Source organism: Leiobunum rupestre, chromosome 2 (assembly GCF_980474605.1).
Source record: "Leiobunum rupestre chromosome 2, qqLeiRupe1.1.hap1, whole genome shotgun sequence".
Lineage (NCBI taxonomy): Eukaryota > Metazoa > Arthropoda > Arachnida > Opiliones > Sclerosomatidae > Leiobunum > Leiobunum rupestre.
Genome location: NC_143385.1, coordinates 7,424,592 through 7,449,747, shown reverse-complemented (window position 1 = coordinate 7,449,747; position 25,156 = coordinate 7,424,592). Strand labels below are relative to the sequence as shown.

Sequence of the window (25,156 nt, the reverse complement as noted above, 5' to 3'; positions counted from 1 at the left end):
TTTCCTAAAAGATTAATTGGCGGTAAAAATCAAGGTTTCAATTCTTCTTGGTATGACAAATATCAAATGATTGAATATTCAGTTGCAAAGGATGCAGTGTATTGTTTTTGTTGCCGTCATTTTTTAGGCATTAGAAACATTTCTAAAGGGATTTTCGGATTGGAAAAACATGGGGACACAATTCGAAGAAACACTTAACTTCCAACAAATCTTCTCACCAACTAGCCTACAAAATGTACTTAGACTACATGGAATCCAAATCCCGTGGATCAATAGTTTGCCAGGTTAACGACCACCATAGACTAGACGTTATTAGAAACAGAGAGGTCCTATCTACACACGTGGAAGTTATTATTTTATGTGCCGAACAAGATTTAGCACTTCAGGGGAACATTTACACATCCGCCGACAATATTGGGAATAGGGGAAATTTTATTGCAATATTAGATATTTAAAAAAAATGTCATGATTTAAAAGCAAGTTTAGTGGTCAACTACTATAGGGTAGTTTGGGCGCTTGCCCAACGTGTTTAGCTCCGTGGGTCCGAATTAAAACGTAATAATTAGATTACTTTGAAATTTAAAATTGTCAAAATTATTTTAAGCACTAAACCAGAGGCTGTTTTACACATCAATATTAATTTAATAAGTTAAAACACAACAATAAAACAGTTCAGCTTGAAATAGCGCGAAACTAGACAATGGCCACTGTAGTCTTCTCCCTTAACAATGGGGGAGACAAGCCTAAATAAGTAGTTGATGAATTTGGGTAAAGAGGTAATCGTAGGGTGGAATTCTTCGATTAAAAGTAAAGTTGGTAATATTTATTTGTAAATAATATACTTAATAATAAAAATTTATTAATTTAATAATAATAAAACTTTTATTAATTTAATAATAATAACATTTTTATTAATTTAATAATGATAAATTTTTTATTAATTTAATAATAATAACATTTTTATTAATTTAATAATGATAACATTTTTATTAATTTAATAATGATAACATTTTTATTAATTTAATAATAATAAAATTTTTATTAATTTAATAATAATAAATAATTTAATAATAATAAAAATTTTATTGATTTAATAATAATAAAATTTTTAAATAATTATATACAATTTGGCTAGTTAAAGAACAACAAAAATTACAAAGGAATTTTTTATGGGGGCCTCTTAATCACGCAGTGCCTACTCGCGAAAAAATCCTGGCGGGAATACTGGTTACAGCTAAGCTAAGAAAACGTGTCTCGGCCATCGAGCTGAAAATACGTTCCGGCGCATGAGCGAGAGATAGCATTTTCATCCAATAGTGTGTTTCTTTCTTTCCCAGAATGCTTTGCGAACATCCCAAGAACCGTTGAAAATTTTCAAACCAATTTATTTAACGGTGTATTTGATACAATGCGACTCTAATATTAGCCATTCTCTTTGATATGTTTTATGGTTGTACAAAGGATTTTAACACAGTAAAACACTTAGGACGCGCAAGGTCTAGCATATTACTTTAGAGCACATCACTTGTCGATAAATAAGTCCAGTTTATGACGTTTATGGGAATGTAATTACAGATCTTGCCCTTTATTTGATTTCACTACTTTTATGGCCTAGAGTAAAATAGGACGTGACGTTTTTGTTTAAAGGACCTTGCCATTTTTAATCGAATGGTTTTTGGGTGGATTTTACGCCTTTTTGTTTATAACAATAGAAGTGAAGTTCTTATAATGCCTTTAAACGTAAAAAAGCGGAAATAATATTTATAAAAAAAATTGGAAAGTTAACTTTCACCTATTTGGAATATTGAGAACTGCCAAGCTCTTTCGCCAACATTGTGTACGTTTAGATATTGTTTATTTTAATTTTGTGAAAACGTTACGTCATTATGCTCTTTAATTCATTTTTTAATGTTAATAAATAAGCTTGTACGATTGTTATTAAACTTTACACGTTTTGTACTGTGTTTATTACTCATTGGCATCGTTTACCGCCCTCTGGCGGCACACATGCATACATAGTTTCCAAGTATATCCGTCATAGCGGGCATTTTAACCTTTAAGACTATTTTTTCGAACACAGCGCCACGTTTTCACCTAGAATCAACCTTCAAACCTTTTGCATTATTTTTTTAAATCGCCGGTCGCTCCGGTTTAGTATTTCTTATGTGTTTATTACTCCATGGTTTCGTTACCGACTCGCTAAACTGTACATTTGTCGCCGTAGCTCAAGAACTATACCAGATATGAACTTCTTCTTTGGAAGGACACAATGAGAGCCTAAATTGAAACTGTTTACCAAATTGCATTTAAATCGGTTCAGTAGTTTTTGCTGTAGAGTGGTCTGCGAGGAGAAGATGGAAGAAGAAGAAGAAAAATTAAGCCTTATTTTGCCCCATTACTATGAAACGTCACCTCAACCCTGTTCGATGGAATTCGTATATGTTTGTCGCGTTCCTGTTACCTTTCAAACGATACATCACTTGTTTGGATACGACCTATAGGTTTTGAGGTACGAGGGGGTAAAATCGGCTTCATTCTGACTCGAGATAATATAGCAAGTGCTCGGGTAGGTGCTCTACTCTATACCCGGACCTTGCATAGGGACTACCATCCCTTTTGATATATTATACAACAAACAGTTCTGTGAACTGAAAAACCGTATTTATTCTTGTTATTATTACGGCTAAGAAGGGTCAGATTTTTCAATAGACTTAGAATTCATGTCTTCACGAAACACCATGAAAAATACTCGTTGGCAAAATACACCAAGAACAAGTTGGCAAGAATTGTACCTAGTGGTATTATTTTCTCGAGACGACCCTTAAATATATCTCCGCAATTCAGAGTTTTTAACAAAAACCGTAATCCCGGTTCCATCACGCCCGGAATAAAATTTTAATTATAATTAAAATAATTGAGACGAAACAACCGAGTTTAATTTATTCAGAATATTATAAATTAAGTAGTTACAACAGTGAGTTAGACGTACTAAAACAATGCACAATTGAATTTAACCCTATTTACAGTACAAGTTTATCAGTTAAATATAATACGAAGCCAATTTTAATGAAAGAAATATCTACAGATGGTATTTGTATTTTTTCGCTTACGAAATACTTCCCGCTCATTTTTTTCGACACTCGCCCTTGATGAAGATACCGTAGAATAGCTATATTCGACATCTGGCAGTGGACGACTCGTAGACTTCCTGTTGACGTTGTGACACATACCGCATGAAAAAGACCAATGCCGTCCAATTTTCAATATCATATAATGACTCGCACACCCAGGAAATCAATGACTGCATTAGGAATCGTAGATATCAGTAGAGGGAAAGTAAGGGCGAGACATCGATCCCAGGTTCAGGTTAAGGTTCGGGATCGAGATCCGGGATTTAAGGGGTGAAATGGGGGTAAAATCGTCGAAAAGTCAATGTATTTATGATATTTCTCGCGACGATTTGTTTTTTCGTATATCAACATATTGTGTCCAGGCCAACTTGTTCATTTATCTACGCTTATCTCGAAAGATACTTGAACGTATATCTTATCAAGTTTTATCGTACGTAATAAGATAAAATGATGTAAAAATTGATAACCTAGGCGACGCGTACGCAGATTCCCCGGGGGACGCGGTTAATTTGAATTTAAGATTGTTTTGACGTCATGGAATATTCGTTGTTAAAGTAGAATGGAAATATTTTTAAACTTCATTTTAATATCATTGTAGTACTTAAATATGCTTGGCACTTGAACCAATCTCACGAGTATTTCTTAAAACGAATATCTCGATCGCGTTTTAAGGTACGAAATAAGTGGAAATTATGTAAGTTGTATGATACTTGATAACCTAAGCAGGAAGATAGCGCGCGCGTGCGCGGATTTCCTGGGAGGCGCGGATTGCCCGGGCGCGCGGTTAATTTGAATTTAAAACATGGATTTCGTCTCCGAAATAATTCATGTACCCAAAATTGGACCGCAAGTTTTTTTTTCTTTTTAGGGGAATCTCTATGGGAGTTTAACATTACAATAAAGCTAATAGGTCCAGTTTGGGGTACTTTTGGTCCGAAATGGGGTACATAGGGCCGAAAATGGTGACTTTGGTCGTTTTAAGGGTACTTTTGGTCTAATTTGGTCCATTTTTGGGTACATCAGAAAAGCAGTTGGAAAAACGAAGAGCCTTTTTTTTCCCACCCATCTCCAAACTCCAAAAATTTATTGCTTTAATTTATTTATCGCTTCCGTAGGTATAAAATAAGATAAAAACCACTTACCTATATTTTAATTACGGTAAATTAAAAATACTTAATTAGTGTACTAAGTTACGTTTAAAAGAACCTTTTATAACAATTCCAATATGTAAATATAGGTAAAAGGATTGAAAAAATACTTAAAGTAAGTGGTTTTACTGATAAACTCTAAAGGAATTTAACTTTGAAGGGTATCTTAGATTATTGTTTTTAATTTTATTCAAGTTGAAAACGTATTAAGAGTCCTTTAAAGTACTATAAAATGATTTTATTTACGAACTAAATTCATATTTTCTTCAAACTTTCAATTGGCTTTTATTACTATTTAAATACGGTAAAATATAATTCTTATACACAAATATAGCCAGAAAGATACTATCAAACACTAAAATTAAAATTAAATTAAATTTGTGTGGATAAGATTTGTAAATATCATTTTGAAACTAATAACTTTCATGTGAGCTCTGTTATTGAGATTGTTATTCCAATAAAGCAATTCTTTGGGTAGTGGGGAGGTTTTCCGGGAATTTTCCCGCATACGAGTGCGTTTACCGCGTATATTTCCGTATAAGGGCGTTTTCCGCGTAGTTTTTCCGCGAATGAGCACGTTTTTCAACACACCAGCGCGTTTTCCGCGTAGTTTTCCGAATTGGGGATCTTGTTTCTTGGTATGTTGATGAAAACTGAGAAGATTGAACGGGAAAAAAATGTTTTTAATCGTTTCCAAATGTGGAGGAAAAAGATCGTGACCCGAGTGAGGATCGAACTCACAACCTTCAGATTATGAGACTGACGCGCTGCCGTCTGCGCTATCGAGGCGGTTGAAAGTTAAATGAACGGAAAATTTTCTTTTTTATCGTTTCCAAATGTGGAGGCAAAAGCTCGTGCCCCGAGTGAGGATCGAACTCACGACCTTCAGATTATGAGACTGACGCGCTGCCGTCTGCGCTATCGAGGCGGTTGAGAGTTAATTGAACGGAAATTTTTCTTTTTAATCGTTTCCAAATGTGGAGGAAAAATATCGTGCCCCGAGTGAGGATCTAACTCACGACCTTCAGATTATGAGACTGACGCTCCCGTATGCGCTATCGAGGCGGTTGGTAGTTAATTGAACGGAAATGTTTCTTTTTAATCGTTTCCAAATGTTTAGGAAAAATATCGCGCCCCGAGTGAGGATCGAACTCACGACCTTCAGATTATGAGACTGACGCGCTGCCGTCTGCGCTATCGAGGCGGTTGAGAGCGAGTTGAACGGAATTTTTTTTTTAATCGTTTCCAAATGTGGAGGTAAAAGCTCGTGCCCCGAGTGAGAATCGAACTCACGACCTTCAGATTATGAGACCGACGCGCTGCCGTCTGCGCTATCGAGGCGGTTGAGAACGAGTTGAACGGAATTTTTTTTAATCGTTTCCAAATGTGGAGGTAAAAGCTCGTGCCCCGAGTGAGGATCTAACTCTCGACCTTCAGATTATGAGACTGACGCGCTGCCGTCTGCGCTATCAAGGCGGTTGAGAGCGAGTTGAACGGAATTTTTTTTAATAGTTTCCAAATGTGGAGGCCAAAGCTCGTGCCCCGAGTGAGGATCGAACTCACGACCTTCAGATTATGAGACTGACGCGCTGCCGTCTGCGCTATCGAGGCGGTTGAGAGAAGATTGAACGGGGAAAAAATGTTTTTAATCGTTTCCAAATGTGGAGGAAAAAGATCGTGCCCCATGTGAAGATCGAACTCACAACCTCCAGATTATGAGACTGACGCGCTGCCGTCTGCGCTATCGAGGCGGTTGAGAGAAGATTGAACGGGGAAAAAATGTTTTTAATCGTTTCCAAATGTGGAGGAAAAAGATCGTGCCCCAAGTGAAGATCGAACTCACGACCTTCAGATTATGAGACTGACGCGCTGCCGTCTGCGCTATCGAGGCGGTTGAGAGAAGATTGAACGGGGAAAAAATGTTTTTAATCGTTTCCAAATGTGGAGGAAAAAGATCGTGCCCCATGTGAAGATCGAACTCACAACCTCCAGATTATGAGACTGACGCGCTGCCGTCTGCGCTATCGAGGCGGTTGAGAGAAGATTGAACGGGGAAAAAATGTTTTTAATCGTTTCCAAATGTGGAGGCAAAAGCTCGTGCCCCGAGTGAAGATCGAACTAACGACCTCCAGATTTTGAGACTGACGTTTTTTTTTTTTTTTTTTTAAGTCCGTCGAGCCGGATTTGAACCAGCGACCTATGGATATCTTTGTAATTCGCCCTCTACAGTCCACCGTTTTTTTTTTTTTTTTATAAAATTTTTATTTTGTTACATGCATTATTGCACAGTGTTAATATTTAAAACAAATTTAACAATTTAAACCTACGTACATCCAGCAATGTTATATATAAGCAGTGTTATTAAAAGCATTACACAATTGAAGTTAGAAACAACATGAAAAATAAATAAGCAAAATATCATTGATAAAAAATCCTCAGTTATAGAAAATAATAACTACTGCAAATACAACAAAATACACATTTCAATAAAGTACTTTCAATATTAATGACCATAAGGATATCTCCAAGATTATTGACCCCTCATATGTTACGAAAAATATCTATTGCGGCCGTACAACCCGGCTTATGAAGGAGTAGCCATTGCACGCGGTACCGAGCCTCAGTTTTTATGAGAGCACGAAAACGGGAAAAAAGTGTACGCTTATTGGTTATCTGCCCCAAATTGTACAAACAACGATTACTCCAAATGGCTTCTTTGGCAATAGCAGTTAATATGGAAGTGACCTCCCAATGCTCTTTAGAGTCCGCAGTTTTAGGCTTGAGTCCAAAGACGATATAACGCGTCCACATGTCCTTTTCACCAAACAGCGTGTACAGCGACAACACTGAAGAAAATAACCAATCGAGCCATTCGTGCGTATCTTGACATTCCAAAAATAAATGCGAAACTGACTCCTTTTCAAGGCCACATAGCGGGCACTGATCATCGTCTGTTATGCCGGCGCGAAATAGCCGCTGCTTGACCATGAACCCCATATGATACACTCGGAGATTCATACTTGACAATCGGGGACCCAACGTAGAATTGACAAGTGATGGAACCCGGAACTTCTGTAAAGGGCCCCCGAAGAAAGCCCGCCAACGTTCTTCACCATTCGATTCCGGAATCGGGGTTACGGCATTGAAAGTTTTGGAAATTGACGTAGATGTAATTTTGTCCAATTCCACAGAGATCCCTGTGTCCGCGACCAGCGCGAACGTTGGCCGTGTCTCAAGCTCGTAGACCTCTTTACTATGTATCACTCGATGTACCGCGGGAGGGAGAGAATCTTTGATCCTTTGAAAAATTTGCAACAACCGACGGCGACCGATTCCGGAATCTGCGGTCAATTCCAAAAAGGCTTCATCCGGAAGAAACCCCAGGATGACCTCGTAGCAATTATCTTTCAGGTAGGCCACGCCACAAGAAGCAAGAAGACGCCGCTCAGCCAAAGAAATGTTCGTGATTAAAAGATTTGAGTTATAAAATAGGGGCTCCATAATAGGGTTGGTCAAATTAACCAAGGTCCATCGCGTGAGAGCCAAGAACTCTTTCCAAGCCAATAACATTGATCCATGGCGTTTCGGGATAGCGCAAAGCAGACGACGTTCAATTCTAATCCGTAGCATTGAGAGACCCTGGCGAAGTCCGCCGCCATATTCGTCAAAGAACCGAGACGCAACGCATGCGACATGCGAAGGCTTGGACCCGGTAGCGAGCTGCAAACATTCCTTCAGACGAAGTACCTTCTGTTTGATCCGAAGATTGACTAATCCAAACCCGCCTTGACTCTTATGGCGAGTTAAGGTTTCGTACGATATAGAATGTGGGCGATCCTTCCAAATAAAATCCAACATGAGCCGCTTAAAATCGGAGAACCAGCGGTCCGGTAAATCAAAACCCTCCAGAATATGCCACAATATCGACGCTCCTAACACGTTAATGATAATGACTTTCCCAAAAATGGTCAGACTACGACCCTTCCAAACGTGTAGGACATTTTTAAATTTTTCATACCGGCCCTCCCAGTTCATCGTGGCAACGACGTCATGGTCATAGCCCAAGGTCACGCCCAATACCTTTATTGAACGGGCGCTAATAACAAGCCCAGCCACAGTCTGGTCCGCGTGAAATCGCAAGGAGCCGAGCCAACAACCAGAACTTTTTGCAAGATTGATGGCAGCTCCCGAAGACTGGCAATAAAGTTCAATATCCTCCAAAAGGTAAGTAACATCCCTAGGCCCAGTGACGAGAATGGAAGTGTCATCAATATGTTGAAACACCACAGGGGACGGTGTTAAGTCCGTGAGCATTATCCGACATATACGTTTGTCCGTTTCGAGTAAGGCGCAAAAAGGTTCAGATGATAGAACGTACAGCAAAGGACTGAGCGGACACCCTTGACGAACCGAGCGGCTAATGACAAAAGAATCGGTAACATATCCATGAAGCTTAATAGCTGTCTTGGCGCCAACTAAAAACATCTGAATCCAAGCGCGGAAGCGTGCGCCGAAACCAAAGGCTTCTAAGATTGCAAATAGATACGGCCATTCCACCCGATCGAACGCTTTTAACAAATCGAGTTGAAGAAAAATCCCTGGCCTATTTTCCATTTTTAAAAACTCCATGACATCAGACAGAAAACGGGGAGTATCGGAAATGGTACGCCCACGAATGCCACCAGTTTGACACGCTGACGTAATTAAAGGTAAAAGCGGCGAAACACGGCGAGTAAAAACCTTAGCAAGGAGTTTCCTATCGCCATTCAATAGGGTAATTGGCCTCCAATTTTTCAGAAGAGTCAAATCCCCCGATTTAGGCAACAAAACCACCATCCCTTCTCGCATGCTATTCGGCAAAAGGCCACGGGCTTCGCATTCGGCAACCAAGCGCATAAAGTCATCTTTAATTAGAGGGATAAAGAAACGCAGGAACTCATTGGTAAAGCCATCTCTACCGGGGGCCTTCCCTCCGGCCAAATTAGTTAACTCCGTGTAAATGTCGCTCCAGGTCACGACGGCTTCGCAGGAATCGCGGTCACCTTCAGTAAGCCTCCCTGAGATTAAATTCTTCAAATTGTCAGTAGCGGCTTGAGACGTAACGCCTCGTGTATACAACTCCGAATAAAAACGGAACACTTCCTCCCTTATTAACGCAGGATCTTTAATAATCGCCCCCGAAGGGAGAGTCAGAAAAGTCATTTGACGTTGACGCTGACGAAATTTCTCCAGCCGCAAAAAATACTGAGTGGGGCGTTCCCCCAAATCTCTCCACTCCAACCTCGAACGAACTAATGCACCCTGCAAATCGTTCTCTTCCATATCTCGTAATTTACTCGTTACCGCAGCTATTTCGTCTAAATTCGTATCTGTTTTTAATGGCGAATCTTGTAGGTCTCGAAGCCTATTTTGTAGGTCCGCCCATACAGCCCGCTTCATCAACGCTTTGTGACGCCCGTAAAAAATGCAGTACTCCCGTATTTTAACTTTTAAAGCATCATACCACTCAAAGATATCGGTTAAATAACAAGACCAAGAATAACTATTTTTAACTGTCCGCTCGATGGCTGTGCAAAAAAGTGCGTCTTCTAAAAAAGTAGAATTAAAACTCCAAGTTCCGGGCCCCCTAAGAATACCACTAGGTTCAAAAATCAGAGAAACACCCTTATGGTCAGAGAAACTACAAAAAACATGCATACACTTTGAAATATTATATACGTCTGAATGTAAAGCAAAAAAATAATCAATTCGAGAACTCACAAAGTTACCAAAAACCACTCCCGATCGCGTATAATCGAATGTTTTTTTATGTTGCAACCGCCAAATGTCTACCAACGAGAGATAAGAGACCCAGCGATGAAGATTCGTCATTCCACTCACCGTAATCTTGGCAGGCGACCGCCGATCAAAAACTCGAGAAACAATATCATTAAAATCACCGCCCAATAGCGGACGATTTAACACACGAACAATGGGAATTAAATTTTGCATAAAAATAGATCTATTGACCGCATCGGTTGGGGCATAAACAGAACCTAAATAAACTTTCTCGCCTTCAATTTCAGCGGAAATAAAAAAATACCGGCCCTCGTTAGAACTTATCAAATTACATTCTTTAAAATCAAGTAACCGCGAAATACAAATTGCCACACCGCAAAACTTGGTGTCCAAGTTCAAGTCCACGTAGACCGCACCCGAAAAAAAAGTCCGAAAAGTACTTACATGACACGCCTCCCAATGAGTCTCTTGCAACAACAACACATCATAATGCTTCGCCCACAAAACCAACTTTCGCATCTTCTCTACATCGCGCAAACCGCCTACATTAATCGTCAGAATTTTCACCGGCATTTGGATTCAAATTAATTTGGGTCCATTTACCCGATGGCAACTTCTGAAATATCTTGTGCGGAGGACCTGTAGACGGATTAGTAGCTGAATCGGTGTCACCAGATGAGATCCGGTGCTTGGAACCCCTTTGAGCTTCACCAGTCGGTTTGACGCGGCCCACTTGGTCGGCGCCCATTCCCTGAGACATCGGCGTTGCGTTAGGAGTGGCAATATGAACTTCTTCGTGTCCGGCACCCAATGAACCAGGACCATCGACGGCATCCTTACGACCCTCAGCGAATTGATCAATCGATCCCCCCGCGACAATGACAGGGGGTTGCCCACGCTCCTGTCCCTTCATCTCCACTGCAGGGCGTTCCCAAGTAGGGCAATTACGCACAGCATGACCTTGTGTTTTACATTTACGGCAAATAAATTGAGGGCAATCCTTATATAAATGATCGGATGCCAGACACATATTACAGACTTTAACTTGCGATTCATGAGTGACACGGTAAGAATTTTCTCTATTTAAGACATCCGGAACTCGAAGACTGTAAGGTAACGCTGATTTACCTTCCGGGAGCGTCAAACGGACTGATCGGATACCACAATAGAACCCGGCTTTTTCCCGCCACGAAATCGTACCTCTGACTTCGCAGCCCATCATCGTCAACTTCGCCAGCAACGCCTCATCAGTAACATAATCCGGAAGGCCGAAAAAATTTGCCGTAACAGTTTTTTTGGTGACGCTCGAAATGGCATAAGTAATGCTGTCTACCTCCAACCCAGTGTCAATCGCATCATTAATCAAAGTTTCAGACGAAAATACCAAAATGTAGCCGCCCATGGACGGAACAACAGATTTCACCGCATCCAAACCATATTGAATTTTCACCGCCTCCGCAACATCGTCAAACTTCGGTAATTTTCCTTCAAAATCCACAAAAACCGACCGTTTAATAATATCCATCCTGGATCAGAAGACCCAGGAGGGAAATCACCCGCAAGAAACCGAAACTAGATAAAAAAGGTTTTAACAGAGAAGAAAAAAAAACTTGAACTAAAATAACAACTTAAAGGCGGCAAACAGGCTTAGCGAAAACGGAGCGAAAAAAGACGAACCGTTCACTACCAAACCTAGCAGCGAACTCCCGACTGACGCGCTGCCGTCTGCGCAATGAGGCGGTTGAGAGAAGATTGAACGGGAAAAAAATGTTTTTAATCGTTTCCAAATGTGGAGGAAAAAGATCGTGCCCCGAGTGAGGATCTAACTCACGACTTTCAGATTATGAGACTGACGCGCTGACGTCTGCGCTATCGAGGCGGTTGAGAGCGAGTTGAACGGAAATTTTTCTTTTTAATCGTTTCCAAATGTGGAGGAAAAAGATCGTGCCCCGAGTGAGGATCGAACTCACGACCTTCAGATTATGAGACTGACGCGCTGACGTCTGCGCTATCGAGGCGGTTGAGAGCGAGTTGAACGGAAATTTTTTTTTAATCGTTTCCAAATGTGGAGGAAAAAGATCGTGCCCCGAGTGAGGATCGAACTCACGACCTTCAGATTATGAGACTGACGCGCTGACGTCTGCGCTATCGAGGCGGTTGAGAGCGAGTTGAACGGAAATTTTTTTTTAATCGTTTCCAAATGTGGAGGAAAAAGATCGTGCCCCGAGTGAGGATTGAACTCACGACCTTCAGATTATGAGACTGACGCGCTGACGTCTGCGCTATCGAGGCGGTTGAGAGCGAGTTGAACGGAAATTTTTTTTTAATCGTTTCCAAATGTGGAGGAAAAAGATCGTGCCCCGAGTGAGGATCTAACTCACGACCTTCAGATTATGAGACTGACGCGCTGACGTCTGCGCTATCGAGGCGGTTGAGAGCGAGTTGAACGGAAATTTTTTTTTAATCGTTTCCAAATGTGGAGGAAAAAGATCGTGCCCCGAGTGAGGATCGAACTCACGACCTTCAGATTATGAGACTGACGCGCTGCCGTCTGCGCTATCGAGGCGGTTGAGAGCGAGTTGAACGGAAATTTTTTTTTAATCGTTTCCAAATGTGGAGGAAAAAGATCGTGCCCCGAGTGAAGATCGAACTCACGACCTCCAGATTTTGAGACTGACGTGCTGCCGTCTGCGCTATCGAGGCGGTTGAGAGTTAATTGAACGGAAATTTTTCTTTTTAATCGTTTCCAAATGTGGAGGCAAAAGCTCGTGCCCCGAGTGAGGATCGAACTCACGACCTTCAGATTATGTAGCTGACGCGCTGCCGTCTGCGCTATCGAGGCGGTTGAGAGTTAATTGAACGGAAATTTTTCTTTTTAATCGTTTCCAAATGTGGAGGCAAAAGCTCGTGCCCCGAGTGAAGACCGAACTCACGACCTTCAGATTATGAGACTGACACGCTGCCGTCTGCGCTATCGAGGCGGTTGAAAGCGAGTTGAAAGGAAATTTTTTTTTAATCGTTTCCAAATGTGGAGGTAAAAGCTCGTGCCCCGAGTGAGGATCGAACTCACGACCTTCAGATTATGAGACTGACGCGCTGCCGTCTGCGCTATCGAGGCGGTTGAGAGTTAATTGAACGGAAATTTTTCTTTTTAATCGTTTCCAAATGTGGAGGTAAAAGCTCGTGCCCCGACTGAGGATCGAACTCACGACCTTCAGATTATGAGACTGACACGCTGCCGTCTGCGCTATCGAGACGGTTGAGAGCGAGTTGAACGGAAATTTTTTTTTAATCGTTTCCAAATGTGGAGGAAAAAGATCGTGCCCCGAGTGAAGATCGAACTCACAACCTCCAGATTTTGAGACTGACGTGCTGCCGTCTGCGCTATCGAGGCGGTTGAAAATTGATTGAACAGAAAAAAAAATGTTTTTAATCGTTTCCAAATGTTACGGAAAAAGACCGTGACCCGTTGAGGATCGAACTCATGTCCTTCAGATTATGAGACTGACGCGCTGCCGTCTGCGCTATCGAGGCGGTTGAGAGTTAATTGAACGGAAAATTTTCTTTTTAATCGTTTCCAAATGTGGAGGAAAAAGATCGTGCCCCGAGTGAAGATCGAACTCACGACCTCCAGATTTTGAGACTGACGTGCTGCCGTCTGCGCTATCGAGGCGGTTGAGAGTTAATTGAACGGAAAATTTTCTTTTTAATCGTTTCCAAATGTGGAGGAAAAAGATCGTGCCCCAAGTGAAGATCGAACTCTCGACCTTCAGATTTTGAGACTGACGCGCTGCCGTCTGCGCTATCGAGGCGGTTGAGAGAAGATTGAACGGGAAAAAATGATTTTAATCGTTTCCAAATGTTACGGATAAAGACCGTGACCCGAGTGAGGATCGAACTCACGACCTTCAGATTATGAGACTGACGGGCTGCCGTCTGCGCTATCGAGGCGGTTGAGAGCGAGTTGAACGGAAATTTTTCTTTTTAATCGTTTCCAAATGTGGAGGCAAAAGCTCGTGCCCCGACTGAGGATCGAACTCACGACCTTCAGATTATGAGACTGACGCGCTGCCGTCTGCGCTATCGAGGCGGTTGAGAGTTAATTGAACGGAAATTTTTCTTTTTAATCGTTTCCAAATGTGGAGGTAAAAGCTCGTGCCCCGACTGAGGATCGAACTCACGACCTTCAGATTATGAGACTGACGCGCTGCCGTCTGCGCTATCGAGGCGGTTGAGAGAAGATTGAACGGGAAAAAAAAGTTTTTAATCGTTTCCAAATGTGGAGGAAAAAGATCGTGCCCCAAGTGAAGACCGAACTCATGACCTTCAGATTATGAGACTGACGCGCTGCCGTCTGCGCTATCGAGGCGGTTGAGAGCGAGTTGAACGGAAATTTTTCTTTTTAATCGTTTCCAAATGTGGAGGCAAAAGCTCGTGCCCCGACTGAGGATCGAACTCACGACCTTCAGATTATAAGACGGACGCACTGCCGTCTGCGCTTTCGAGGCGGTTGAGAGAAGATTGAACTGGAAAAAAATGTTTTTAATCTTTCCAAATGTGGAGGAAAAAGAACGTGCCCCGAGTGAGGATCTAACTCACAACCTCCAGATTTTGAGACTGACGCGCTGCCGTCTGCGCTATCGAGGCGGTTGAGAGTTAATTGAACGGAAATTTTTCTTTTTAATCGTTTCCAAATGTGGAGGCAAAAGCTCGTGCCCCGAGTGAGGATCGAACTCACGACCTTCAGATTATGAGACTGACGCTCCCTTACGCGCTATCGAGGCGGTTGATAGTTAATTGAACGGAAATGTTTATTTTTAATCGTTTCCAAATGTGGAGGCAAAAGCTCGTGCCCCGACTGAGGATCGAACGCACGACCTTCAGATTATGAGACTGACGCGCTGCCGTCTGCGCTATCGAGGCGGTTGAAAATTAATTGAACGGGAAAAATATGTTTTTAGTCGTTTCCAAATGTTTAGGCAAAAGATCGTGACCCAAGTGAGGACCGAACTCACGACCTTCAGATTATGAGACTGACGCGCTGCCGTCTGCGCTATCGACGCGGTTGATAGTTAATTGAACGGAAATGTTTCTTTTTAATCGTTTCCAAATGTGGAGGCAAAAGCTCGTGCCCCGAGTGAGGATCGAACTCACGACCTTCAGATTATGAGACTGACGCGCTGCCGTCTGCGCTATCGAGGCGGTTGAGAGTTAATTGAACGGAAAATTTTCTTTTTAATCGTTTCCAAATAATAATAATAATAATAATAATAATTTGTTTATTTATAGACCCTTTGGATACAGTAAATTCTTAACTGGTTAGGCCAAGTCGGAAGACGACTTTTAGCCAGCTTGGCGGAAATACACACAAACAAAGAGAGATAAAAAAAAAAAGGTGAACAAAGATAGACTTAGTTCTCCAATACAAGTTCTTTTGCTAGTTTTTTAAAAGTAAATAGGTTAATTGTAGAAGGGAGCTTTAGTAAATTCATTAACTTTGGGCCGATACAAAATATAGATTTTAATTTTAATTCAGTGCGTGCGAAAGGGACTTCTAATATGTACAGTTTTCTAGTAAAATATACGGAAAGCCGGCTATAGTTGAATGGGTTATAGATGTAATTATTTATACATTTATATACAGTGATTAAACATTGAAAAGAAAAATTTTTTGAAACAGTTAAAATATTGTTTTGTCGGAAAAGCGGGGCGGTGTGGGATAGTGGAGGTTTATTTTCGATGAGTCGAATAATTCTTTTCTGGAGTACCACTAAGCGGTTTAGGTTTTGGAGCGATGTATTACCCCAAATAGTAATACAAAAGGTAAGGTGGGAATGTACGAAGGCATGATAAAGTTGTTTAGAAGTTTTGACCCCGAAGATATGGCGACAACGGCCTATAAGGTAGATTGCAAAAGCAATTTTTTTCGAAATAATGTTTATATGTGCACTCCATTTAAGATGAGGGTCGTACCAAAGTCCAAGATACTTATAAGATGTAACCTCTTCTAATGGCGTATTGGATATTGTGATTTTTTTGGTATGTTTACGATTTTTATTTACATTCGAGAATATCATATACACTGTTTTGTTGTTGTTGATTTTTAAGAAATTGTCTCGTAGCCAGCGGTCAATTTTGTCGAGGTTATCATTGGTTTCGTCAATTAACTCTTCTAAGTCCGGGCCTCCGAGTAAGTTAAGGGTGTCGTCCGCGTATAACGTGAGGGCGTTTGAAATATTCAGGGCTGTTATATCGTTTATGAAGATATTAAAAAGCAGCGGGGACAGGATAGAGCCCTGGGGAACGCCTTGGGTAATAATTCTCCTGGTAGATAGGTCATTATTAACTTTGGTTTGGCTGACACGATTTGAAATGTATGATTTTACCCACTCATAGGTAGGCCCCCTCACTCCCTTAATATACAACTTAGCCAAAAGTCTCTCGTGATTAACGGTGTCGAAGGCCTTTCTTAGGTCCAGAAACACTCCGATGACGTAATTACTATTTTCCAGGTGGTCGATTATTTCTTTATATACTTTTATTTGTGCTAATTCGACATTCGAGTTTTCAGTAAAGCCAAACTGGTGCTTAGAAATTAATTTGAATTTGTTTGAGAAGTTTAAAAGGCGCGAGTAAAAACATTTGTCGAATATTTTCGCAAAGATACTGAGAAGAGTTATTGGTCTGTAATTGCTCGGGTCATTCTTATCAGAGGCTTTGTAAATAGGAATAATAATACCCTGTTTTAGAAGATCTGGGTAGGTGCCTGTGTTGAACGATAAATTAATCAAAAAAAGTAGAGGTTTTAGTAATTGTGGGGCGGTAGACTTTACTATCTTCGCCGCGATGCCATCCCAGCCCGGAGCGGAGTCATTGTCTAGACTAAGTATTATTTGTAAGAGTTCAATGTTGTCTATTTCAAGTAGGACCATTGAATTAAGCGACTGATCCACGGTGTTCAAATTCTCTGTGGCGGCGATATTCAAAGGGTTATCCAAGGTCAGGTTGAAAAAATCGTTGAACGTCTCCGCACTTAAGGTAGTTGGGGGGTTATTTTTGTTTGTTTTCCTGTTTAGTAGATCATTTATTATTTTCCAGGATTTTTTTGGGTTGAGTTTACTGTTGGCTAAAAGTAATTTGTAATAATTCACCCTGGCGTTTCGAATAAGATTGTTGCACCGATTACGGGTCAGTTTATAATTCTTTACATTAGTCTCTGTGGGGTTCCTGCGTGAGATACCTCTAAGTTTATTTCGCTGTTTTATCATATGCTTAATATCTGGAGTTATCCAGTTATGCGATTTACTTTTTAATACCTCATAATAAGGGAAGTGTTTTTCATATAGATTAGCAAAGATACTGTGAAACTCGAGAAAGGCCATATTTATATCTGTCTTATTAAACATATTGGACCATTTTTCATTGTTTAAAGCCCCTATAAATTGATTTATATTATAATTAGAAAAATTCCTTATACGGATCTTGGGTTTAAGGTTGACTTCATTCTTATATTTAACATGGATCGCGCTATGATCAGCTGGTTTTATGTCTTGCAATATTGTAGCGGTCGTAGCGCAGTTGGAAAAACAGTGGTCTATGAGGGTGGTTTGTCTCGTTGCCTGGGTTACTAATTGTCGTAAACCATAACTTAACGTGAGATCAAGCAAACGTTTACTATTATGTGAGCTTTCTAACAGATTTATGTTGAAGTCGCCAACTAGAATTTTTTTACTCTGTCGGGTGCCCATTTTAAGGATTGCTTTTTCCAGGATAGTAAAAAAATCGTCTCTCGTGCCCCGAGTGACGATCGAACTCACGACCTTCAGATTATGAGACTGACGCGCTGCCGTCTGCGCTATCGAGGCGGTTGAGAGCGAGTTGAACGGAAATTTTTCTTTTTAATCGTTTCCAAATGTGGAGGCAAAACCTCGTGCCCCGAGTGACGATCGAACTCACGACCTTCAGATTATAAGACGGACGCACTGCCGTCTGCGCTTTCGAGGCGGTTGAGAGAAGATTGAACTGGAAAAAAATGTTTTTAATCTTTCCAAATGTGGAGGAAAAAGAACGTGCCCCGAGTGAGGATCTAACTCACAACCTTCAGATTATGAGACTGACGCGCGGCCGTCTGCGCTATCGAGGCGGTTGAGAGTTAATTGAACGGAAATTTTTTTTTTTAATCGTTTCCAAATGTGGAGGCCAAAGCTCGTGCCCCGGGCGGTGGCGCACTGGGAGATGTTAGCTCTGATCAAATGGTCCTATCTCCCCCTCCGACTTCGGTCAGGTTTGGGCTGGATACTGAACTTCGGTTCAGGCTAACGGAGAGGGTCCAGGCAAACTGGCCGCCTCGGCGGATTGGGTAGCCTGCTGTGGGGCGGCGAGCCTCCATATGCGGGCACGTCGGTCCTGTTTCCCGGCCTTTTGGGGCCCACCGGGATCTCCGGTGCCAGCTGTGCCGGGTTACTTGGGCTGCTGTGTGCTCGTCGTTCCCCTTTAGGAGCTCTTTCCAAAGGGTTTGGCTCCTTACCTTCATAGATAGGGTGTCGGCTGGAGTTGCTATAGCATCCATTCTAAATCCCACTGCTGTGTGCGAAGTGGGGATTGGTCCACCCATTGCTGCACCTTCTACTGGGTTGAGTGGCTTGCGTCTAAGGTGAGACCATCAGTAGTGGGGTTCTGCTACCCATGCTGGATTTGTCACCTGTCCGGGCTTGGGGACGCTGGCGTAGGGCACTATGATGATAGGCCTCCGGTGGTATGGTCTTTGTTACTAGGTACACCGGGCTATAAATTCTGACACAATGCCCCGAGTGAGGATCGAACTCACGACCTTCAGATTATGAGAATGACACGCTGCCGTCTGCGCTATCGAGGCAGTTGAAAGTTAATTGAACGGAAAATTTTCTTTTTAATCGTTTCCAAATGTGGAAGAAAAATATCGTGCCCCGAGTGAGGATCGAACTCACGACCTCCAGATTTTGAGACTGACGTGCTGCCGTCTGCGCTATCGAGGCGGTTGAGAGTTAATTGAACGGAAATTTTTCTTTTTAATCGTTTCCAAATGTGGAGGTAAAAGCTCGTGCCCCGAGTGAGGATCGAACTCACGACCTTCAGATTATGAGACTGACGCGCTGCCGTCTGCGCTATCGAGGCGGTTGAGAATTAATTAAACGGAAATTCTTCTTTTTAATCGTTTCCAAATGTGGAGGCAAAAGCTCGTGCCCCGAGTGAGGATCGAACTCACGACCTTCAGATTATGAGAATGACACGCTGCCGTCTGCGCTATCGAGGCAGTTAAAAGTTAATTGAACGGAAAATTTTCTTTTTAATCGTTTCCAAATGTGGAGGAAAAATATCGTGCCCCGAGTGAGGATCGAACTCACGACCTTCAGATTATGAGACGGACGCACTGCCGTCTGCGCTATCGAGGCGGTTGAACAGAAAATTGAACGGGAAAAATTTTTTTTAATCGTTTCCAAATGTTTAGGAAAAACATCGTGACCCGAGTGAGGATCGAACTCACGACCTTTAGATGATGAGACTGACGCGCTGCCGTCTGCGCTATCGAGGCGGTTGAAAGTTATTTGAACGGAAAATTTTCTTTTTAATCGTTTCCAAATGTGGAGGCAAAAGATCGTTCCCCGAGTGAAGATCGAAGTCACGACCTCCAGATTTTGAGACTGACGCGCTGCCGTCTGCGCTATCGAGGCGGTTAAAAGTTAATTGAACGGAAAATTTTCTTTTTAATCGTTTCCAAATGTGGAGAAAAAATATAGTGCCCCGAGTGAGGATCGAACTCACGACCTTCAGATTATGAGACGGACGCACTGCCGTCTGCGCTATCGAGGCGGTTTTAAAAGAAAATTGAACGGAAAATTTTTTTTTTAATCGTTTCCAAATGTGGAGGTAAAAGCTCGTGCCCCGAGTGAGGATCGAACTCACGACCTTCAGATTATGAGACTGACGCGCTGCCGTCTGCGCTATCGAGGCGGTTGAGAGCGAGTTGAACGGAATTTTTTTTTAATCGTTTCCAAATGTGGAGGAAAACGATCGTGCCCCGAGTGAAGATCGAACTCACGACCTCCAGATTTTGAGACTGACGTGCTGCCGTCTGCGCTATCGAGGCGGTTGAGAGTTAATTGAACGGAAATTTTTCTTTTTAATCGTTTCCAAATGTGGAGGTAAAAGCTCGTGCCCCGAGTGAGGATCGAACTCACGACCTTCAGATTATGAGACTGACGCGCTGCCGTCTGCGCTATCGAGGTGGTTGAGAGTTAATTAAACGGAAATTTTTCTTTTTAATCGTTTCCAAATGTGGAGGTAAAAGCTCGTGCCCCGGGGGAGGATCTAACTCACGACCTTCAGATTATGAGACTGACGCGCTGCTGTCTGCGCTATCGAGGCGGTTGAGAGTTAATTGAACCGAAATTTTTCTTTTTAATCGTTTCCAAATTTGGAGGTAAAAGCTCGTGCCCCGACTGAGGATCGAACTCACGACCTTCAGATTATGAGACTGACACGCTGCCGTCTGCGCTATCGAGGCGGTTGAGAGTGAGTTGAACGGAAATTTTTTTTTAATCGTTTCCAAATGTGGAGGAAAAAGATCGTGCCCCGAGTGAAGATCGAACTCACGACCTTCAGATTATGAGACTGACGCGCTGCCGTCTGCGCTATCGAGGCGGTTGAGAGTTAATTGAACCGAAATTTTTCTTTTTAATCGTTTCCAAATTTGGAGGTAAAAGCTCGTGCCCCGACTGAGGATCGAACTCACGACCTTCAGATTATGAGACTGACACGCTGCCGTCTGCGCTATCGAGGCGGTTGAGAGTGAGTTGAACGGAAAATTTTTTTTTTAATCGTTTCCAAATGTGGAGGTAAAAGCTCGTGCCCCGAGTGAGGATCGAACTCACGACCTTCAGATTATGAGACTGACGCGCTGCCGTCTGCGCTATCGAGGTGGTTGAGAGCGAGTTGAACGGAATTTTTTTTTAATCGTTTCCAAATGTGGAGGAAAACGATCGTGCCCCGAGTGAAGATCGAACTCACGACCTCCAGATTTTGAGACTGACGTGCTGCCGTCTGCGCTATCGAGGCGGTTGAGAGTTAATTGAACGGAAATTTTTCTTTTTAATCGTTTCCAAATGTGGAGGTAAAAGCTCGTGCCCCGAGTGAGGATCGAACTCACGACCTTCAGATTATGAGACTGACGCGCTGCCGTCTGCGCTATCGAGGTGGTTGAGAGTTAATTAAACGGAAATTTTTCTTTTTAATCGTTTCCAAATGTGGAGGTAAAAGCTCGTGCCCCGGGGGAGGATCTAACTCACGACCTTCAGATTATGAGACTGACGCGCTGCTGTCTGCGCTATCGAGGCGGTTGAGAGTTAATTGAACCGAAATTTTTCTTTTTAATCGTTTCCAAATTTGGAGGTAAAAGCTCGTGCCCCGACTGAGGATCGAACTCACGACCTTCAGATTATGAGACTGACACGCTGCCGTCTGCGCTATCGAGGCGGTTGAGAGTGAGTTGAACGGAATTTTTTTTTAATCGTTTCCAAATGTGGAGGAAAAAGATCGTGCCCCGAGTGAAGATCGAACTCACGACCTTCAGATTATGAGACTGACGCGCTGCCGTCTGCGCTATCGAGGCGGTTGAGAGTTAATTGAACCGAAATTTTTCTTTTTAATCGTTTCCAAATGTGGAGGTAAAAGCTCGTGCCCCGAGGGAGGATCTAACTCACGACCTTCAGATTATGAGACTGACGCGCTGCCGTCTGCGCTATCGAGGCGGTTGAGAGTTAATTGAACCGAAAATTTTCTTTTTAATCGTTTCCAAATGTGGAGGTAAAAGCTCGTGCCCCGACTGAGGATCGAACTCACGACCTTCAGATTATGAGACTGACACGCTGCCGTCTGCGCTATCGAGGCGGTTGAGAGCGAGTTGAACGGAAATTTTTTTTTAATCGTTTCCAAATGTGGAGGTAAAAGCTCGTGCCCCGAGTGAGGATCGAACTCACGACCTTCAGATTATGAGACTGACGCGCTGCCGTCTGCGCTATCGAGGCGGTTGAACAGAAAATTGAACGGGAAAAATTTTTTTTAATCGTTTCCAAATGTTTAGGAAAAACATCGTGACCCGAGTGAGGATCGAACTCACGACCTTTAGATGATGAGACTGACGCGCTGCCGTCTGCGCTATCGAGGCGGTTGAAAGTTATTTGAACGGAAAATTTTCTTTTTAATCGTTTCCAAATGTGGAGGCAAAAGATCGTTCCCCGAGTGAAGATCGAAGTCACGACCTCCAGATTTTGAGACTGACGTGCTGCCGTCTGCGCTATCGAGGCGGTTGAGAGCGAGTTGAACGGAAATTTTTTTTTAATCGTTTCCAAATGTGGAGGTAAAAGCTCGTGCCCCGACTGAGGATCGAACTCACGACCTTCAGATTATGAGACTGACACGCTGCCGTCTGCGCTATCGAGGCGGTTGAGAGTGAGTTGAACGGAAATTTTTTTTTAATCGTTTCCAAATGTGGAGGAAAAAGATCGTGCCCCGAGTGAAGATCGAACTCACGACCTTCAGATTATGAGACTGACGCGCTGCCGTCTGCGCTATCGAGGCGGTTGAGAGTTAATTGAACCGAAATTTTTCTTTTTAATCGTTTCCAAATGTGGAGGTAAAAGCTCGTGCCCCGAGGGAGGATCTAACTCACGACCTTCAGATTATGAGACTGACGCGCTGCCGTCTGCGCTATCGAGGCGGTTGAGAGTTAATTGAACCGAAAACTTTCTTTTTAATCGTTTCCAAATGTGGAGGTAAAAGCTCGTGCCCCGACTGAGGATCGAACTCACGACCTTCAGATTATGAGACTGACACGCTGCCGTCTGCGCTATCGAGGCGGTTGAGAGCGAGTTGAACGGAAATTTTTTTTTAATCGTTTCCAAATGTGGAGGTAAAAGCTCGTGCCCCGAGTGAGGATCGAACTCACGACCTTCAGATTATGAGACTGACGCGCTGCCGTCTGCGCTATCGAGGCGGTTGAACAGAAAATTGAACGGGAAAAATTTTTTTAATCGTTTCCAAATGTTTAGGAAAAACATCGTGACCCGAGTGAGGATCGAACTCACGACCTTTAGATGATGAGACTGACGCGCTGCCGTCTGCGCTATCGAGGCGGTTAAAAGTTAATTGAACGGAAAATTTTCTTTTTAATCGTTTCCAAATGTGGAGAAAAAATATAGTGCCCCGAGTGAGGATCAAACTCACGACCTTCAGATTATGAGACGGACGCACTGCCGTCTGCGCTATCGAGGCGGTTTTAAAAGAAAATTGAACGGAAATTTTTTTTTTAATCGTTTCCAAATGTGGAGGTAAAAGCTCGTGCCCCGAGTGAGGATCGAACTCACGACCTTCAGATTATGAGACTGACGCGCTGCCGTCTGCGCTATCGAGGCGGTTGAGAGCGAGTTGAACGGAATTTTTTTTTAATCGTTTCCAAATGTGGAGGAAAACGATCGTGCCCCGAGTGAAGATCGAACTCACGACCTCCAGATTTTGAGACTGACGTGCTGCCGTCTGCGCTATCGAGGCGGTTGAGAGTTAATTGAACGGAAATTTTTCTTTTTAATCGTTTCCAAATGTGGAGGTAAAAGCTCGTGCCCCGAGTGAGGATCGAACTCACGACCTTCAGATTATGAGACTGACGCGCTGCCGTCTGCGCTATCGAGGCGGTTGAGAGTTAATTAAACGGAAATTTTTCTTTTTAATCGTTTCCAAATGTGGAGGTAAAAGCTCGTGCCCCGGGGGAGGATCTAACTCACGACCTTCAGATTATGAGACTGACGCGCTGCTGTCTGCGCTATCGAGGCGGTTGAGAGTTAATTGAACCGAAATTTTTCTTTTTAATCGTTTCCAAATGTGGAGGTAAAAGCTCGTGCCCCGACTGAGGATCGAACTCACGACCTTCAGATTATGAGACTGACACGCTGCCGTCTGCGCTATCGAGGCGGTTGAGAGCGAGTTGAACGGAAATTTTTTTTTAATCGTTTCCAAATGTGGAGGAAAAAGATCGTGCCCCGAGTGAAGATCGAACTCACGACCTTCAGATTATGAGACTGACGCGCTGCCGTCTGCGCTATCGAGGCGGTTGAGAGTTAATTGAACCGAAATTTTTCTTTTTAATCGTTTCCAAATGTGGAGGTAAAAGCTCGTGCCCCGACTGAGGATCGAACTCACGACCTTCAGATTATGAGACTGACACGCTGCCGTCTGCGCTATCGAGGCGGTTGAGAGCGAGTTGAACGGAAATTTTTTTTTAATCGTTTCCAAATGTGGAGGTAAAAGCTCGTGCCCCGAGTGAGGATCGAACTCACGACCTTCAGATTATGAGACTGACGCGCTGCCGTCTGCGCTATCGAGGCGGTTGAGAGTTAATTGAACGGAAATTTTTCTTTTTAATCGTTTCCAAATGTGGAGGTTAAAGCTCGTGCCCCGACTGAGGATCGAACTCACGACCTTCAGATTATGAGACTGACACGCTGCCGTCTGCGCTATCGAGGCGGTTGAGAGCGAGTTGAACGGAAATTTTTTTTTAATCGTTTCCAAATGTGGAGGAAAAAGATCGTGCCCCGAGTGAAGATCGAACTCACGACCTCCAGATTTTGAGACTGACGCGCTGCCGTCTGCGCTTTCGAGGCGGTTGAAAATTGATTGAACAGGAAAAAAAATGTTTTTAATCGTTTCCAAATGTTAAGGAAAAAGACCGTGACCCGAGTGAGGATCGAACTCATGACCTTCAGATTATGAGACTGTCGCGCTGCCGTCTGCGCTATCGAGTCGGTTGAGAGGTAATTGAACGGAAATTTTTCTTTTTAATCGTTTCCAAATGTGGAGGCAAAAGCTCGTGCCCCGAGTGAGGATCGAACTCACGACCTTCAGATTATGAGACTGACGCGCTGCCGTCTGCGCTATCGAGGCGGTTGAGAGCTAATTGAACGGAAAATTTTCTTTTTATCGTTTCCAAATGTGGAGGCAAAAGCTCGTGCCCCGAGTGAGGATCGAACTCACGACTTTCAGATTATGAGACTGACGTGCTGCCGTCTGCGC

The 25,156-nt window shown here is 42.9% G+C and overlaps 1 long non-coding RNA gene and 40 other non-coding genes across 44 annotated transcripts; 1 reads left to right on the top strand and 40 right to left on the bottom strand.

The window, feature by feature from the left end:
* Positions 1-5,134: 5,134 nt before the first annotated feature.
* On the bottom strand, positions 5,135-5,207 carry TRNAM-CAU (transfer RNA methionine (anticodon CAU)). The gene has a single exon. It is a non-coding gene; the product is annotated as a tRNA-Met (tRNA).
* Positions 5,208-5,410: 203 nt separating this feature from the next.
* On the bottom strand, positions 5,411-5,483 carry TRNAM-CAU (transfer RNA methionine (anticodon CAU)). The gene has a single exon. It is a non-coding gene; the product is annotated as a tRNA-Met (tRNA).
* Positions 5,484-5,547: 64 nt separating this feature from the next.
* TRNAM-CAU (transfer RNA methionine (anticodon CAU)) lies at positions 5,548-5,620 on the bottom strand. Its single transcript has one exon. It is a non-coding gene; the product is annotated as a tRNA-Met (tRNA).
* Positions 5,621-5,817: 197 nt separating this feature from the next.
* Positions 5,818-5,890, bottom strand: TRNAM-CAU (transfer RNA methionine (anticodon CAU)). Its single transcript has one exon. It is a non-coding gene; the product is annotated as a tRNA-Met (tRNA).
* Positions 5,891-6,097: 207 nt separating this feature from the next.
* Positions 6,098-6,170, bottom strand: TRNAM-CAU (transfer RNA methionine (anticodon CAU)). Its single transcript has one exon. It is a non-coding gene; the product is annotated as a tRNA-Met (tRNA).
* A 5,832-nt stretch (positions 6,171-12,002) lies between these two features.
* TRNAM-CAU (transfer RNA methionine (anticodon CAU)) lies at positions 12,003-12,075 on the bottom strand. The gene has a single exon. It is a non-coding gene; the product is annotated as a tRNA-Met (tRNA).
* A 64-nt stretch (positions 12,076-12,139) lies between these two features.
* TRNAM-CAU (transfer RNA methionine (anticodon CAU)) lies at positions 12,140-12,212 on the bottom strand. Its single transcript has one exon. It is a non-coding gene; the product is annotated as a tRNA-Met (tRNA).
* A 64-nt stretch (positions 12,213-12,276) lies between these two features.
* TRNAM-CAU (transfer RNA methionine (anticodon CAU)) lies at positions 12,277-12,349 on the bottom strand. Its single transcript has one exon. It is a non-coding gene; the product is annotated as a tRNA-Met (tRNA).
* A 64-nt stretch (positions 12,350-12,413) lies between these two features.
* Positions 12,414-12,486, bottom strand: TRNAM-CAU (transfer RNA methionine (anticodon CAU)). Its single transcript has one exon. It is a non-coding gene; the product is annotated as a tRNA-Met (tRNA).
* A 64-nt stretch (positions 12,487-12,550) lies between these two features.
* Positions 12,551-12,623, bottom strand: TRNAM-CAU (transfer RNA methionine (anticodon CAU)). Its single transcript has one exon. It is a non-coding gene; the product is annotated as a tRNA-Met (tRNA).
* Positions 12,624-12,687: 64 nt separating this feature from the next.
* TRNAL-CAA (transfer RNA leucine (anticodon CAA)) lies at positions 12,688-12,760 on the bottom strand. Its single transcript has one exon. It is a non-coding gene; the product is annotated as a tRNA-Leu (tRNA).
* Positions 12,761-13,102: 342 nt separating this feature from the next.
* Positions 13,103-13,175, bottom strand: TRNAM-CAU (transfer RNA methionine (anticodon CAU)). The gene has a single exon. It is a non-coding gene; the product is annotated as a tRNA-Met (tRNA).
* A 203-nt stretch (positions 13,176-13,378) lies between these two features.
* On the bottom strand, positions 13,379-13,451 carry TRNAL-CAA (transfer RNA leucine (anticodon CAA)). Its single transcript has one exon. It is a non-coding gene; the product is annotated as a tRNA-Leu (tRNA).
* Positions 13,452-13,657: 206 nt separating this feature from the next.
* TRNAL-CAA (transfer RNA leucine (anticodon CAA)) lies at positions 13,658-13,730 on the bottom strand. The gene has a single exon. It is a non-coding gene; the product is annotated as a tRNA-Leu (tRNA).
* Positions 13,731-13,796: 66 nt separating this feature from the next.
* TRNAL-CAA (transfer RNA leucine (anticodon CAA)) lies at positions 13,797-13,869 on the bottom strand. The gene has a single exon. It is a non-coding gene; the product is annotated as a tRNA-Leu (tRNA).
* Positions 13,870-14,074: 205 nt separating this feature from the next.
* On the bottom strand, positions 14,075-14,147 carry TRNAM-CAU (transfer RNA methionine (anticodon CAU)). The gene has a single exon. It is a non-coding gene; the product is annotated as a tRNA-Met (tRNA).
* A 66-nt stretch (positions 14,148-14,213) lies between these two features.
* Positions 14,214-14,286, bottom strand: TRNAM-CAU (transfer RNA methionine (anticodon CAU)). Its single transcript has one exon. It is a non-coding gene; the product is annotated as a tRNA-Met (tRNA).
* Positions 14,287-14,631: 345 nt separating this feature from the next.
* Positions 14,632-14,704, bottom strand: TRNAL-CAA (transfer RNA leucine (anticodon CAA)). The gene has a single exon. It is a non-coding gene; the product is annotated as a tRNA-Leu (tRNA).
* Positions 14,705-15,186: 482 nt separating this feature from the next.
* Positions 15,187-15,259, bottom strand: TRNAM-CAU (transfer RNA methionine (anticodon CAU)). The gene has a single exon. It is a non-coding gene; the product is annotated as a tRNA-Met (tRNA).
* Positions 15,260-15,535: 276 nt separating this feature from the next.
* LOC149955962 (uncharacterized) lies at positions 15,536-17,309 on the top strand. 4 transcript variants are annotated; one of them, XR_016478139.1, is made up of 4 exons: positions 15,536-15,960; positions 16,018-16,096; positions 16,166-16,247; positions 16,981-17,309. It is a non-coding gene; the product is annotated as an uncharacterized LOC149955962 (long non-coding RNA). The 4 variants fall into 4 exon arrangements; XR_016478138.1 differs by lacking the exon at positions 16,166-16,247 and having other exon boundaries at positions 16,984-17,309; XR_016478140.1 differs by lacking the exon at positions 16,166-16,247.
* Positions 17,310-17,849: 540 nt separating this feature from the next.
* TRNAM-CAU (transfer RNA methionine (anticodon CAU)) lies at positions 17,850-17,922 on the bottom strand. The gene has a single exon. It is a non-coding gene; the product is annotated as a tRNA-Met (tRNA).
* A 1,076-nt stretch (positions 17,923-18,998) lies between these two features.
* On the bottom strand, positions 18,999-19,071 carry TRNAL-CAA (transfer RNA leucine (anticodon CAA)). Its single transcript has one exon. It is a non-coding gene; the product is annotated as a tRNA-Leu (tRNA).
* A 66-nt stretch (positions 19,072-19,137) lies between these two features.
* On the bottom strand, positions 19,138-19,210 carry TRNAM-CAU (transfer RNA methionine (anticodon CAU)). Its single transcript has one exon. It is a non-coding gene; the product is annotated as a tRNA-Met (tRNA).
* Positions 19,211-19,974: 764 nt separating this feature from the next.
* On the bottom strand, positions 19,975-20,047 carry TRNAM-CAU (transfer RNA methionine (anticodon CAU)). Its single transcript has one exon. It is a non-coding gene; the product is annotated as a tRNA-Met (tRNA).
* A 63-nt stretch (positions 20,048-20,110) lies between these two features.
* Positions 20,111-20,183, bottom strand: TRNAL-CAA (transfer RNA leucine (anticodon CAA)). Its single transcript has one exon. It is a non-coding gene; the product is annotated as a tRNA-Leu (tRNA).
* Positions 20,184-20,249: 66 nt separating this feature from the next.
* TRNAM-CAU (transfer RNA methionine (anticodon CAU)) lies at positions 20,250-20,322 on the bottom strand. The gene has a single exon. It is a non-coding gene; the product is annotated as a tRNA-Met (tRNA).
* Positions 20,323-20,664: 342 nt separating this feature from the next.
* Positions 20,665-20,737, bottom strand: TRNAM-CAU (transfer RNA methionine (anticodon CAU)). Its single transcript has one exon. It is a non-coding gene; the product is annotated as a tRNA-Met (tRNA).
* A 205-nt stretch (positions 20,738-20,942) lies between these two features.
* Positions 20,943-21,015, bottom strand: TRNAM-CAU (transfer RNA methionine (anticodon CAU)). The gene has a single exon. It is a non-coding gene; the product is annotated as a tRNA-Met (tRNA).
* Positions 21,016-21,078: 63 nt separating this feature from the next.
* On the bottom strand, positions 21,079-21,151 carry TRNAL-CAA (transfer RNA leucine (anticodon CAA)). The gene has a single exon. It is a non-coding gene; the product is annotated as a tRNA-Leu (tRNA).
* Positions 21,152-21,217: 66 nt separating this feature from the next.
* On the bottom strand, positions 21,218-21,290 carry TRNAM-CAU (transfer RNA methionine (anticodon CAU)). The gene has a single exon. It is a non-coding gene; the product is annotated as a tRNA-Met (tRNA).
* Positions 21,291-21,631: 341 nt separating this feature from the next.
* On the bottom strand, positions 21,632-21,704 carry TRNAM-CAU (transfer RNA methionine (anticodon CAU)). The gene has a single exon. It is a non-coding gene; the product is annotated as a tRNA-Met (tRNA).
* Positions 21,705-22,046: 342 nt separating this feature from the next.
* TRNAM-CAU (transfer RNA methionine (anticodon CAU)) lies at positions 22,047-22,119 on the bottom strand. The gene has a single exon. It is a non-coding gene; the product is annotated as a tRNA-Met (tRNA).
* Positions 22,120-22,599: 480 nt separating this feature from the next.
* On the bottom strand, positions 22,600-22,672 carry TRNAM-CAU (transfer RNA methionine (anticodon CAU)). Its single transcript has one exon. It is a non-coding gene; the product is annotated as a tRNA-Met (tRNA).
* Positions 22,673-23,014: 342 nt separating this feature from the next.
* Positions 23,015-23,087, bottom strand: TRNAM-CAU (transfer RNA methionine (anticodon CAU)). Its single transcript has one exon. It is a non-coding gene; the product is annotated as a tRNA-Met (tRNA).
* Positions 23,088-23,432: 345 nt separating this feature from the next.
* Positions 23,433-23,505, bottom strand: TRNAM-CAU (transfer RNA methionine (anticodon CAU)). Its single transcript has one exon. It is a non-coding gene; the product is annotated as a tRNA-Met (tRNA).
* A 63-nt stretch (positions 23,506-23,568) lies between these two features.
* On the bottom strand, positions 23,569-23,641 carry TRNAL-CAA (transfer RNA leucine (anticodon CAA)). Its single transcript has one exon. It is a non-coding gene; the product is annotated as a tRNA-Leu (tRNA).
* A 66-nt stretch (positions 23,642-23,707) lies between these two features.
* On the bottom strand, positions 23,708-23,780 carry TRNAM-CAU (transfer RNA methionine (anticodon CAU)). The gene has a single exon. It is a non-coding gene; the product is annotated as a tRNA-Met (tRNA).
* Positions 23,781-24,122: 342 nt separating this feature from the next.
* TRNAM-CAU (transfer RNA methionine (anticodon CAU)) lies at positions 24,123-24,195 on the bottom strand. Its single transcript has one exon. It is a non-coding gene; the product is annotated as a tRNA-Met (tRNA).
* A 203-nt stretch (positions 24,196-24,398) lies between these two features.
* On the bottom strand, positions 24,399-24,471 carry TRNAM-CAU (transfer RNA methionine (anticodon CAU)). Its single transcript has one exon. It is a non-coding gene; the product is annotated as a tRNA-Met (tRNA).
* Positions 24,472-24,674: 203 nt separating this feature from the next.
* Positions 24,675-24,747, bottom strand: TRNAL-CAA (transfer RNA leucine (anticodon CAA)). The gene has a single exon. It is a non-coding gene; the product is annotated as a tRNA-Leu (tRNA).
* A 207-nt stretch (positions 24,748-24,954) lies between these two features.
* TRNAM-CAU (transfer RNA methionine (anticodon CAU)) lies at positions 24,955-25,027 on the bottom strand. The gene has a single exon. It is a non-coding gene; the product is annotated as a tRNA-Met (tRNA).
* Between the last annotated feature and the right edge of the window lie 129 nt (positions 25,028-25,156).